The 14,734-nt window shown below is 43.1% G+C and overlaps 1 long non-coding RNA gene and 1 pseudogene across 1 annotated transcript; both read right to left on the bottom strand.

Moving 5' to 3' along the window:
- Positions 1–612: 612 nt before the first annotated feature.
- LOC139377334 (GPN-loop GTPase 2-like) lies at positions 613–10,570 on the bottom strand (annotated as a pseudogene).
- Positions 10,571–10,620: 50 nt separating this feature from the next.
- LOC139367650 (uncharacterized) lies at positions 10,621–12,819 on the bottom strand. The gene is made up of 3 exons (XR_011626877.1): positions 12,746–12,819; positions 10,843–10,999; positions 10,621–10,662 (listed from the first exon to the last, which is right to left on the bottom strand). It is a non-coding gene; the product is annotated as an uncharacterized lncRNA (long non-coding RNA).
- Positions 12,820–14,734: the final 1,915 nt, after the last annotated feature.

Raw genomic sequence — 14,734 nt, 5'->3', positions numbered from 1 at the left:
CTGTTTTCTGAGCATATGACGGTCAAGATTACTTCTACCTTTCTAGATGTACAGCAGCATTCGTTCCATTTTAGCTACATCTTTGAAAGGTTGGCAGACAACAAATCAGGACAGTGTGACTAATACTTTGGAGATAGAACTCCATTCCATGTTTTGAAAACAGCTCTACTCTATGAGCTAGGTGATTTACCAAGGTGGTTGGTTATAAGTGTATATTTGAAACCTCTATCATTTTACATCCTTAAAGCGAGCATCCAAATCAGGACTGGTTAAGAATCTTGCCTACTACGTTGCACACGTCTATTGTTTTAATCCGCCTGTGAGCTTCTTTCTGTTGGCTATCAGCTGCCACCTTTGGAGAACAAAAGGTACCTGAATAGATTCAGTAGAGAAATGAAGGGAACAGCTGCATCCAGGGACCAGTACCTATGCTGCTGATCTGACTCAAGCTCCAATCTGAATTCTCCCTCTGCCTCATCTAAATGTGTCACAGGTCTGGGGTAGATAGGGAGATAATGCTCAGTTTGAGATAGTCCACCTCACCCTCTCCTGGTCTGCACCTATTACACAGAGCTATAGGTCCACACAAACACACAAGAGGGCACATCTGTAAATGTCTGTTGTACATGCATGTAAGACCAACTCTTTAAACTTTATTCATTTAAAAAACACTTATTAACAGTTGATTTTTCTGATCTGCAAAGGGATTCATACCCAATGTACAGACTAAAGGGCTGACCAAACTGCCCTCACACACCAGGGTATTTCTCATTACAAAATGTAAATAATTTTCTGTAGTCCAGAGCTCCTGGATTTGTCCATCTTTTTCACTGGCAGAATAAGAGATGAGCATTTGCATCCAACTAAACAACACACTGTAGTCCGTACTAACACTGGAATTATAACCCAGCCACAAAGCCAAGGATATATGAATTCAAATTCTTAACCCAGACTGATCTAATTCTTGGATTGTGGGGTAAGAAGCAGTTGGTTTGGATTCTGTTTGCAGTCTGATGCTTCTAACCCTTTCTCTCCTCTATATAACCAGAACCAGCCATATCAAGTTAAAAGAGTGAACATTTACGTGTTCAGGAAAAGAGCAAAAGAAGAATAGCATTTGCTGCGTTTGACACACCACTTCCACTGGACAAATGTACTGTCAGTCCTTTGCTGGCACAGTGCAAGCAACATGGAGGTCAGCAGCATCCATTGATTGGTGTCTGGTGATTTACAGATCCATCACCACCTCCTCCAGTCTTTTCACCATCTCCAACATGCCTCTCTTGCACTCCTAGAGTTCTAGGGGTAAAATTTAAGAAAATCGAATCAAAATTATATTTGTCAAAGGCACCGTAAACAACAAGTGTAGACTAACAGTGAAATCCTTAGGAGTGTAGACCAGTCATCTATGGTAGGCAACACTCTACAGGCAGATATGTTAAGAACAGAACACACTATTCAAACCCAAATAATTGTCATCACTTGCTGAGAGACTGCTTAAAAAAAAGGTCCAAATGCAACAGTTAGTATCACAATATAAAATCCTTTCTGGGTAACTATTAAGTACCTTACTGAGATTGTTTCTTTTTTTTTTTTTTTACAATTTTTAAATAAAAACAAAAATAGATTCTTAGCAAATATCAATTTCTCAAGCAAGAATTTTGCGAGGACTGTCTGGTAGTGGTCTAAGTGGGGAGGGGAAAACGGAAAACTAGCTGCTATTGGCCTATTTAAGTGATAATGCCCGAGAAGCCGGTGTCTGGATTAATGATAATGGTGCCGCAGGAGAAAGAGACAGAGATATCAGGGACGTAGGTCTGGGTGACTTGGAAGGATCAGACGGCGAGTGGGTAATCTGCCTTTACCATCAGTCCTATTAGCCAACATACAATCACTGGATAATAAAATAGACGAACTACGAGCACGCAGGATAGAACAGCCGCCTCTGGTTAGACAAGGGGTGGCGGTCTATGTACATTTGTAAACAACAGCTGGTGCACGAAATTTAAGGAAATCTGGAGGTTTTACTCACCTGAAGTAGAGCCTTGTCATAAGCCGTAGACCACACTATTTACCAAGAGAGTTTACATCTATATTTTTCATAGCTGTCTATATACCACCACAAACCAATGCTGGCACTAAGACCGCACTCAATGAGCTGTATATTGCCTTCAGCAAACAGGAAAACGCACATCCAGAGGCGGAGTCTGGGACTTTAATGCAGGGACACAAATCCGTTTTACCTCATTTCTACCAGCATGTTAATGTGCAACCAGAGGGGGGGGGAGGACTCTAGACAACCTTTACTCCACACAGAGACGCATACAAAGCTCTCCCTCGCACGCCATTTGGCAAATCTGACCATAATTCTATCCTCCTGATTCATGCTTACAAGCAAAAATTAAAGCAGGATGCACCAGTGACTCGGTCAATAGAAAAGTGGACAGATGAAGCAGATAATTACCTACAGGACTGTTTTGCTAGCACAGACTGGAATATGTTCCGGGATTCTTCCAATGGCATTGAGGAGTACACCACATCAGTCACTGGCTTCATCAATAAGTGCATCGATGACATTGTCACCACAGTGACTGTACCATATCCCAACCAGAAGCCATGGATTACAGGCAACATCCACACTGAGCTAATGAGTACAGCTGCCGCTTTCAAGAAGCTTATAAGAAATCCTGCTATGCCCTCCGACGAACCATCAAACAGGCAAAGTATCAATACAGTACTAAGATTGAATCGTACAGGGCTTGCAAACTATTACAGACTACAAAGGGAAGCACAGCCGCGAGCTGCCCAGTGACACTACCATACCAGACGAGCTAAATTACTTTATGCTCGCTTCGAGGCAAGTAACACTGAAACGTATGAGAGAATCAGCTGTTCCGGACGACTGTGTGATCACGCTCTCGCAGCCAATGTGAGTAAGACCTTTAAACAGGTCAACATACACAAAGCCGCTGGGCCAGACGGATTACCAGGACGGTAATCTGAGCATGCGCTTTTCAACCTGTGCCTGATTGAGTCTGTAATACCAACATGTTTCAAGCAGACCACCATAGTCCCTGTGCCCAAGAACACTAAGGTAACATGCCTAAATGACTACCGACCCGTAACACTCACATCTGTAGCGATGAAGTGCTTTGAAAGGCTGGTCATGGCTCACATCAAAACCATGCCCTTTCCCACCTGGACAAAAGGAACACCTATGTGAGAATGCTCTTCATTGACTACAGCTCAGCGTTCAACACCAAAGCTCATCAGATCTAAGCTAAGGACCCTGGGACTAAACACCTCCCTCTGCAACTGAATCCTGGACTTCCCGACGGGCCACACCAAGATGGTAAGGGTAGGTAGGTAACAACACATCCGCCACGCTGATCCTCAACATGGGGGCAACTCAGTGGTGCGTGCGCAGTCCCCTCCTGTACTCCCTGTTCGCTCATGACTGCATGGCCAGGCACGACTCCAACAACATCATTAAGTTTGCTGATGACACAACAGTGGGAGGCCTGATCAATGACGAGACTGACCTCACAGGCTGAGACCTGGCCGTGTGGTGCCAGGACAACAACCTCTCCCTCAACGTGATCAAGACAAAAGGAGATGATTTTGGACTACAAGAAAAGGAGGACCGAGCACGCCCTGATTCTCATCGACAGGGCTATAGTGGAGCAGGTTGAGAGCTTCAAGTTCCTTGGTGTCCACATCACCAAAAAACTATCATGGTCCAAACACACCAAGACAGTCATAAAGAGGGCACGACAAAGCCTATTCCCCTTCAGGAGACTGAAAATAATTGGCATGGGTCCTCAGATCCTCAAAAAGTTATACAACTGCACCAGTGAGAGAATCACTGCCTGGTATGGCAACTGCTCGGCCTCTGACCGCAAGGCACTACAGAGGGTAGTGCATACGGCCAAGTACATCACTGGGGCCAAGCATACTGCCATCCAGGACCTCTATAGCAGGCAGTGTCAGAGGAAGGCCTTAAAAATTGTCAGAGACTCCAGCCACCCTAGTCATAGGCTGTTCTCTCTGCTACCGCACGGCAAGTGGTACCGGAGCACTAAGTCTAGGTCCAAAATACTTATCAGGTTCTACTCCTAAGCCATAAGATCCCTGAACAGCTAATCAAATGGCTACCCAGACTATTTACCCCCACCCCTCTCTTTTACACTGCTCTTACTCTGTTTATCATCCGTACATCCTCATTTTAACTCCACTTACATGTACATATTACCTCGACTAACCGGTGACTCTGTACCGGTACCCCCTGTATATAGCCTCGCTATTGTTATTTTACTGCTGCCCTCTAATTATTTGTTACTTTTACTTATAAATTGTTACTTTTTACTTTTTCTATTGTTTACTTAACACTTTTCTTTTCTTAAAACTGCATTGTTGGTTAATGGCTTGTAAGTAAGCATTTCACTGTAAGGTTGTAACCTGTTGTATTCGGCGCATGTGACAAATAACATTTGATTTGGAGAGTATATTGGCAAGGTGTTGTTAGGCCCGAGACGAAGTCGGCAAACCATGCCAATATATCCTCCAAACACCACCTTCAAGGGCATTATCACTTTTATACAACGGTTTACCAACATATTAAAATGATATATTTTTTTTTAAATTGGGGGATTAATTTATTCATACCATTTCATCCTTCCACGAGATATAGTCCGTACACAAATCTAGGCTTTGCTCCCCAAGTCATTAAATATTTTTGTTCTGTATCAATGGACGCGACCCAGTCGTTCTATTGCCATACTGCCTGGCAACGTTCTTATCCCTTGCTTGCTAGCCAACTACGGCTAACTTAGTCACGTCAAACAGCGCAGCCATAATAACAGCAAAGTAGCTGCATTTGCTTAAGCTGTTTTTTTGTGACATTTATCTGGATACATTCATAAGACTGAGCTAATGATGCTCGATTTAACCTGGCATAGAAAATGTGCTCTCGTCAGAACACTGTTGTTCAGGAGTTAGCCTAACGCGTCGTCCGGGTTAGGGTTTGGCCAGGGTAGGCCTTCATTGTAAAAAAGTATTTGTTCTTAACTGACTTGCCTAGTTAAACAAACGTTATACTAAAAAAGAAACAATCACTTCAAACTGAAGCTGAAAAGACCGCAAACTAGCTGCATTTCATTTCACCTGTTTTCTATTGACATTTCTTTGTATATATCCATATAAATGATGCCGACTCATGATTGACTGGCTGAGAAAAGTTGGCTGCCTGTCTCGTCCCCACCCCTGAACGTTCATTACTATGGGACTGCTGGAGATTAAATGTCAATATTGAAACAATGTTGCAAATATCAGAGAGACGGACAGCAAATTTCCATTATTGAAAACCAATTGCTATCCTAAAAGAAATAGGCAATATTGTTTTTATGCTTTTTACAGTGGAGATTAAGTTAATAAATTGTCTGACTGGATTGAGCAGTGAGATGGAACAGAGGCATTTCAACAGTGGTAACTTGTTGAATAGACACCAGCTGGAATGCATCCAGGAATAGACCCACCTGTTATATAATAACTAACTACGTGATGTCACCAGGCAGACCTTCCATCCCATTTTTTTTTTTACACCTTTATTTAACTAGGCAAGTCAGTTAAGAACAAATTCTTATTTTCAATGACGGCCTGTTCAGGGGCAGAACAACAGATTTGTACCGTGTCAGCTCAGGGGTTTGAACTTGCAACCTTCCGGTTACTAGTCCAACGCTCTAACCACTAGGCTACCCTGCCGCCCCATCAAAACAAGCTGAAATTTCAGGTGGTCTATTCAAACAGCTCGTACATGAAAAGTACCGGTATTATCAAAATTTTACAGTATTATTCCAACCTCAGTGTGGAAATATGTGGAGTATATTCCACCTTTAAATGGACCAGAAATATTTTATTGACATACAGTACCAGTCAAAAATGTGGACACATCTACTCATTCAAGGGTTTTTCTTTATTTTTACATTGTAGTATAATAGTGAAGACATAAAAACTATGAAATAACACATATGGAATCATGTAGTAACCATAAAAAGTGTTAAACAAAATGTTATATTTGAGAACCTTCAAAGTAGCCACCCTCCGCCTTGACGACAGCTTTGCACACTCTCGACATTCTCTCAACCAGCTTCATGAGGAATGTTTTTCCAACAGTCTTGAAGGAGTTTCTTCATATGAGCACTTGTTGGGAGCTTTTTCTTCACTCTGCGGTCCAACTCATCCCAAACCATCTCAATTGGGTTGAGGTCAGGTGATTGTGGAGGCTAGGTCATCTGATGCAGCACTCCATCACTCTCCTTGGTCAAATAGCCCTTACACAGCCTGGAGGTGTGTTTTGGGTCATTGTCCTGTTGAAAAACAAATGATAGTCCCACTAAGCGCAAAGCAGATGGGATGATGGGACCAGTGCAGAATGCTGTGGTAGCCATGCTGGTTAAGTGTGCCTTGAATTCTAAATAAACCACAGTGTCACCAGCAATGCACCCACTACACCACCATACCTCCTCTTCCATGCTTCATGGTGGGAACCATCCGTTCACCTACTCTGCGTCTCACAAAGACACGGCAGTTGGAACCAAACATCTCAAATCAGACCAAAGGATAGATTTACACCAGTCTAATGTCCATTGCTCGTGTTTCTTGGCCCAAGCAAGGCTCTTCTTATTGGTGTCCTTTATTAGTGGTTTCTTTGCAGCAATTCAAACATGAAGGCCTGATTCACGCATTCTCCCCTGAACAGTTGATATTGAGATGTGTCTGTTACTTGAACACTATGAAGCATTTATTTGGGCTGCAATCTGAGGCTGGTAACTCTAATGAACTTATCCTCAGCAGCAGAGGTAACTCTGGGTCTTCGTTTCCTGTGGCGGTCCTCATGAGATCCAGTTTCATCATAACGCTTTTTTTCCTTTTACCTTTATTTAACTAGGCAAGTCAGTTAAGAACAAATTCTTATTTTCAATGACGGCCTAGGAACAGTGGTGTTTTTTGGTTTTCACGACTGCACTTAAAGAAACTTTCAAAGTTTCTTAATTTTTCAAGATTTACTGACCTTTATGTCTTAAAGTAATGGTGGACTGTCATTTCCCTTTGCTTATTTGAGCAGTTCTTGCCATACTATGGACTTGGCCTTTTACCAAATAGGGCTATCTTCTGTATACCACCCCTACCTTGTCACAACACAACTGATTGGCTCAAATGCATTAAGGGGGGAATAAATTCCACACATTTACTTTTAACAAGGTACAACTGTTAATTGAAGTGCATTACAGGTGACTAGACTACCTCATGAAGCTGGTTGGACCGCAGAGTTAAGGAAAAGCAGCCAAAGTGCTTCAAAACTGTTGGAAAATAATTCCAGGTGAAGCTGGCTGAGGGAATGCCAAGAGTGTGCAAAGCTGTCATCAAGGCAAAGGGTGGCTACTTTGAAGAATCTCAAATATATTTTGATTTGTTTAACACTTTTTTAGTTACTACATGATTCCATGTGTGTTATTTCATTGTTTGTCATCACTAACATTCTACAATGCAGAAAATAGTAAAAATAAAGGAAAACCCTTGAATGAGTAGGTGTCCAAACTTTTGACTGGTACCGTATGTATGTATGTATGTATATACACTGCTCAAAAAAATAAAGGGAACACTTAAACAACACAATGTAACTCCAAGTCAATCACACTTCTGTGAAATCAAACTGTACACTTAGGAAGCAACACTGATTGACAATAAATTTCACATGCTGTTGTGCAAATGGAATAGACAACAGGTGGAAATTATAGGCAATTAGCAAGACACCCCCAATAAAGGAGTGGTTCTGCAGGTGGTGACCACAGACAGAGGTCTGTGACAGTGGTCTCAGATCCTATGCTTCCTGGCTGATGTTTTGGTCACTTTTGAATGCTGGCGGTGCATTCACTCTAGTGGTAGCATGAGACGGAGTCTACAACCCACACAAGTGGCTCAGGTAATGCAGCTCATCCAGGATGGTACATCAATGCGAGCTGTGGCAAGAAGGTTTGCTGTGTCTGTCAGCGTAGTGTCCAGAGCATGGAGGCGCTACCAGGAGACAGGCCAGTACATCAGGAGACGTGGAGGAGGCCGTAGGAGGGCAACAACCCAGCAGCAGGACCGCTACCTCCGCCTGTGCGCAAGGAGGAGCAGGAGGAGCACTGCCAGAGCCCTGCAAAATGACCTCCAGCAGACCACAAATGTGCATGTGTCTGCTCAAACGGTCAGAAACAGACTCCATGAGGGTGGTATGAGGGCCCGACGTCCACAGGTGGGGGTTGTGCTTACAGCCCAACACCGTGCAGGACGTTTGGCATTTGCCAGAGAACACCAAGATTGGCAAATTCGCCACTGGCGCCCTGTGCTCTTCACAGATGAAAGCAGGTTCACACTGAGCACATGTGACAGACGTGACAGAGTCTGGAGACGCCGTGGAGAACGTTCTGCCTGCAACATCCAGCATGACCGGTTTGGCGGTGGGTCAGTCATGGTGTGGGGTGGCATTTCTTTGGGGGGCCGCACAGCCCTCCATGTGCTCGCCAGAGGTAGCCTGACTGCCATTAGGTACCGAGATGTGATCCTCAGACCCCTTGTGAGACCATATGCTGGTGCGGTTGGCCCTGGGTTCCTCCTAAAGCAAGACAATGCTAGACCTCATGTGACTGGAGTATGTCAGCAGTTCCTGCAAGAGGAAGGCATTGATGCTATGGACTGGCCCGCCCGTTCCCCAGACCTGAATCCAATTGAGCACATCTGGGACATCATGTCTCGCTCCATCCACCAATGCCACGTTGCACCACAGACTGTCCAGGAGTTGGCAGATGCTTTAGTCCAGGTCTGGAAGGAGATCCCTCAGGAGACCATCCGCCACCTCATCAGGAGCATGCCCAGGCGTTGTAGGGAGGTCATACAGGAACGTGGAGGCCACACACACTACGGAGCCTCATTTTGACTTGTTTTAAGGACATTACATCAAAGTTGGATCAGCCTGTAGTGTGGTTTTCCACTTTAATTTTGACTCCAAATCCAGACCTCCATGGGTTGATAAATTTGATTTCCATTAATAATTTTTGTGTGATTTTGTTGTCAGCACATTCAACTATGTAAAGAAAAAAGTATTTAATAAGAATATTTCATTCATTCAGATCTAGGATGTGTTATTTTAGTGTTCCCTTTATTTTTTTGAGCAGTGTAAAATAACACGCAGGAATATTTTGTTTTGGACTGAGCTGGGCCTTAAAAAACCTTTTACATTTCAAATTGCTTTGTTTCATAGGTTTAGCATGTGAAATAGACTGGTTAATAACAAACACATAAATCAAAATAGCAGCTGTGAGTAAAGGATACAAGGTGAACTGAAAGTCTGCTCCCACAGTGGCTGACATCATTGCATGCCAGGTTCCTCTCCTCCAGGTCTCCGAAGCAGCAGCCGTTGGCTTTGTCCACTGTCCACAGGACCTGCGTCATACTCTCCCTGTCCTGGAGATAGAGCAAAGTGCAGGATGTCAGTGATTAAGTGGCAAAAAATGTAAACGCAAGCTTCATCCTCCAGTTTGAGACTACAGTGTTTTCCCTTACCTTCTAAAATGGACCAGTATTTATTATGAGTTTAGACAAAGTGTTGTCAAGGTTGTGTTCACTAGTAGGCACAAAGTGGAATAAAAATATCTGAAACAGAGGTACTGAACTTTATGTCCCATAATAAATATGACCCAGAACCAGCAGATGCCCAAGAACCAGTGAACTTCTAAAAGGTAGCAGCAAAGTCTCACCTGCACATTGAGAGGCACAAAAGAGACAAGGCCGTAGTCTTGTATGACCCCTGCGAATTTCTCATTTAGTTTGAAGAACTTCCTAAAGAAAGGGTCCGCAGCCAAGTGATCCCTCCAGGACACCTACACCACCCGATGTCACAGGAAGGCCATAAAGATCATCAAGGACATCAACCACCCGAGCCACTGCCTGTTCACCCCGCTATCATCCAGAAGGCGAGGTCAGTACAGGTGCATCAAAGCTGGGACCGAGAGACTGAAAAACAGCTTCTATCTCAAGGCCATCAGACTGTTAAACAGCCACCACTAACACTGAGTGGCTGCTGCCAACACACTGACACTGACTCAACTCCAGCCACTTTAATAATGGGAATTGATGGGAAATGATGTAAATATATCACTAGCCACTTTAAACAATGCTACCTTATATAAATGTTACTTACCCTACATTATTCATCTCATATGCATACGTATATACTGTACTCTATATCATCGACGGTATCCTTATGTAATACATGTATCACTAGCCACTTTATACTATACTATGCCACTTTGTTTACATACTCATCTCATTTGTACATACTGTACCCGATACCATCTACTGTATCTTGCCTATGCTGCTCTGTACCATCACTCATTCATATATCCTTATGTACATATTCTTTATCCCCTTACACTGTGTACAAGACAGTAGTTTTGGAATTGTTAGTTAGATTACTTGTTATTACTGCATTGTCGGAACTAGAAGCACAAGCATTTCGCTACACTCGCATTAACATCTGCTAACCATGTGTATGTGACAAATAAAATTTGATTTGATTTGATGTCAGGTCCATAACATCTGTGTAGAAGTCCAGGTTGAAAGCTATCCCAGAGACAAAGTGCAAAAAATAACTAAATCCCCCAGCTAAAGTCAAACTGTCAAATCAAACACTTCGGAGTGAAACTGTGGGAATATAGCCATACAAAGCCCATATTCATCATCACTCAGGACGTCTCATCAAATCAAATGTTATTGGTCACATATGCTAACCATGTGTCTCACCCAGTTTGCTGTACCGCTCGATGAGGTCCATCTTGGAGAGGATGTTGACGTGGGGTAGCTCCACGTGTAGCATGGTGGACAGGTGCACAAGACCGAGATGAACGTAGCTGGGTCAGCGCAGTAATGAGAGTCCACAAGGTGTACGTACTGCAGTCAGCTGAGTGTTTAAAGAGGGAGTGTTAGTGAGAGTGCAGGGATTCAATTATCTGGCTCAGGTTATCCCGGTGGAACGAGTTTGCACCTGGTGAAATGTGATGACATTCATTTTTGAAACTGGCTGCCCCCTCAGAGGTGCCCTGTTCAAAGCCTAGGCTAGATTATAAAGCATGTGGAGTAATGAGTTGGCTTCTACTTTTATTAAAAGCAAAAGTGATTGCTTTTAATAAAAACGCTTTATCTGCCTTCCCAATGAAAACTAGTTTGAAAATTCAAACATATATTTTATGGAAAGGGATGCGTTTCTGAACAATGAACCATGATGTTCGATTTGAGAAGGGCGCTCCTCCCTCACCGATTTTGCCCGTTAATGTCACAGGCCATTGACTGGTGCACTGCTGCTCAGGTTATTAGAACTCGCTCAGTGATATGAGCACAACCTCTAGGCCCTATGACTGAACACTAATAAAGCACAAGCCCATAAAACACCAATACAAATAGCTAGGCCTACTTGTCAACGCACCAAATTCTCCATCAATACATTTCTTAAATTAGGCTAAATTGTTAGCGGAGTTGAGTTTTGATAACTTTCGCTAGCAACAACAACATCCGCCTCGATTAAAGAGAACGGAGATGAGCGTTCATCAGCTATTATGGGCCAAGCGCAGGGTTTCCCAAACTCGGTCCTCGGGACCCCAAGGAGTGCACGTTTTGGGTTTTGCCATAACACTACACAACTGATTCTAATAATCAGCAGGCTTTGAAAAAAATATCAACGAATCATCAGGATTTGTATCGGCTGTGTAGTGTTCAAAAACCAAAACGTGCACTCCTTGGGATCCCGACGTGGACTGAGCGGGTATAATATGTGGAATGTTCCAACAACTTCGTAAATAACAAGGTGGCCAACAAACAACGCAAAGTTGTATAGCGGCAGCGTAGAATACCAGGTAGGGAGCGGGCAACTTTGTTGAGTTTTTCCACACACCACGTTTTTTCCGAAAGATGTCGGTCCACACTGGTAGCTGGAGTTGATGCCTATTCGGCAGCTAGTTAGCTAGGTGGATTTATCATGCTACTTTTGTATGCGTTTGTTGGCATCCTTGTTATATACGAAGTGTTTTAACAGATTCCTGATGGAACGTTCCACAAATTATACCTACCATGGGAAATAGATACGTGTAAACATCTTTTACGGACAAAACATCTTTAAATTAATATGCACATTTTTTATAATTTTGCTAGTTAACACCAGTGGTGGAAAAAGTACACAATTGTCAAACTTTAATAAAAGTAAAGACACCTTAATAGAAAATGAAGTAACAACGTTACTACTTGAGTAAAAGTCTTAAAGTATTTGATTTAAATATACTTCAAAAGTGAATGTAATTGCTAAAATACTTTATCAAAAGTAATAAGTTAGCGCATTGTTTTTTTTTTTCTTTAGGAATGTAGTGAAGTAAAACGTGTCAAATCTAAAGTACCGATACCAGCCAAAACTATAAGTAGTACTTTAAAGTAATGTTACTTAAGTACTCTACAACACTGTGCATTGAATGCTATTCTAACCAATGTCATGCGTAGTGATGATGCGTTAGCTAGCTATTCATATTGCAGCCAGCTTGCTAATTAGCAGCGTAGTAAAAGTATCAAGATAATAAGCTAAAATAACAAGCAAAGTGCTACTCAAAAGACATAATAACAAATACGTGTTGTAAATGTTACTGCATGAGTGAAATGTACTAACCAGCACCAACTTCGCCACCTGCCGCCGTTAAATTTGGTTATTGGAAAACTTAGACAACACTGCTGTGAAATAAGTAAGAGTAACTACTTTCGGGTCACGGTTTCCGGAATCCTTCAGAATAAAAGTCCCACCCTGTATACTAAGTAAAGGAATAGTTAGGGCCAAAATGAGCACAATTATCGATATCTTTGACTTATCATACAAATAACTACTTATTTATATAAGATTATGTAAGAAAAAAATGTTCAAGCCTAAATGGTCAACGTTTTGTGTGTGTACGTGTATCATTAGTTGCAACTTTAAAAAGTGTATTGTAATGACCATTGTTCCTTGTAAATGAATGAACAATTGTCCAGAGAGAGGCTTGAGTTTACGAATTGACGGTTTATTTATTTATTTTTTATTTTACCCCCCTTTCTCCAAAATTTCGTGGTATCCAATTGTTAGTAATTACTATCTTGTCTCATCGCTACTAGGGGCTCGGGAGAGACGAAGATCGTAAAAGCCATGCGTCCTCCGAAACAAAACCAAACCAAGCCGCAGTGCTTCTTAACACAGTGCGCCTCCAAACCGGAAGCCAGCCGCACCAATGTGTCGGAGGAAACACAGTGCTACCTTGGTTGGCGCACACTGCGCCCAGCCCGCCACAGGAGTCGCTGGTGCGCGATGAGACAAGGATATCCCTATAGACAAGGATATCCGGCCAAACCCTCCCTAACCCGGACGACGCTAGGCCAATTGTGCGTCGCCCCACGTGGCCGGCTGTGACAGAGCCTGGGCGCGAACCCACTGCGCCACCTGGGTGGCCCGAATTGACGGTTTATTAACCCAACTTTACACAGGCTACTGTTTGGCCGTAGCCCACGCCAAATAAATGAAAGATACCCTACAAACCAACCGTGACCTTCTCTTGTGAAACCCAGACGTAAGAGAGAACAATGGCTAAACCTGGTCTTAACTTCCAATGCTCCACCCCCCTGCCCAACCCCCCTCCACGCCACTCCGCCAACGAACAGGATGCCCGGCATCAGAACATTCCAGGCATTCACTTGATTGGCAGATAGCAAGTTGATTGGCATGTCAGACCCCGCGAACACTGGGTACTGGTAAGTACAATACAACCAACTAATAGCCTAACACACAGCTGTCTGTACGGGTCGCTACAATATGTATGTTGTCGCATTAACTCTCAACTTACAATGGCTAGTCCGAAATCATAATATTTTTTTATTGTGCTTTATGCTATTTGCCTCATGAGAACCTCACTACTCTGGATGGTTCTGACCTAGAATATGTGGACAACTACAAATACTTACGTGTCTGGCTAGACTGTAAACTCTCCTTCCAGACTTATATTAAACATCTCCAACCCAAAATCAAACCTAGAATCTATTTCACAACAAAGCCTCCTTCACTCACGCTGCCAAACTTACCCTAGTAAAACTGACTATCCTACCAATCCTCGACTTTGGCGATGTCATCTACAAAATAGCTTACAATAATCTACTCAGCAAACTGGATGCAGTCTATCACAGTGCCATCCGTTTTGTTACCAATGCCCCTTATACCACCCACCACTGCAACCTGTATGCTCTAGTCGGCTGGCCCTTGCTACATATTCGTCGCCAGACCAACTGGCTCCAGGTCATCTATAAGGCGGAGCTTTACCTAGCATAGACTTATCTCAGCTCACTGGTACGCGCTACAGCAGGTATATCTCACTGGTCATCCCCAAAGCCAACACCTGCTTTGCCCACCTTTCCTTTCAGTTCTCTGCTGCCAGTGACTGGAACGAATTGCAAAAATCGCTGAAGCTGGAGACTTATATTTCCCTCACTAACTTTAAACATCAGCTATCTGACAAACTAACCGATCGCTGCAGCTGTACATAGTCCATCTGTAAATTGCCCACCCAATCTACCTACCTCATCCCCATATTGTTTTTATTTACTTTTCTGCTCTTTCGCACACCAGTATCTCTACTTGCAC

Source organism: Oncorhynchus clarkii, chromosome 2, assembly GCF_045791955.1.
Source record: "Oncorhynchus clarkii lewisi isolate Uvic-CL-2024 chromosome 2, UVic_Ocla_1.0, whole genome shotgun sequence".
Lineage (NCBI taxonomy): Eukaryota > Metazoa > Chordata > Actinopteri > Salmoniformes > Salmonidae > Oncorhynchus > Oncorhynchus clarkii.
This window is presented reverse-complemented; position numbering and strand designations above follow the sequence as displayed.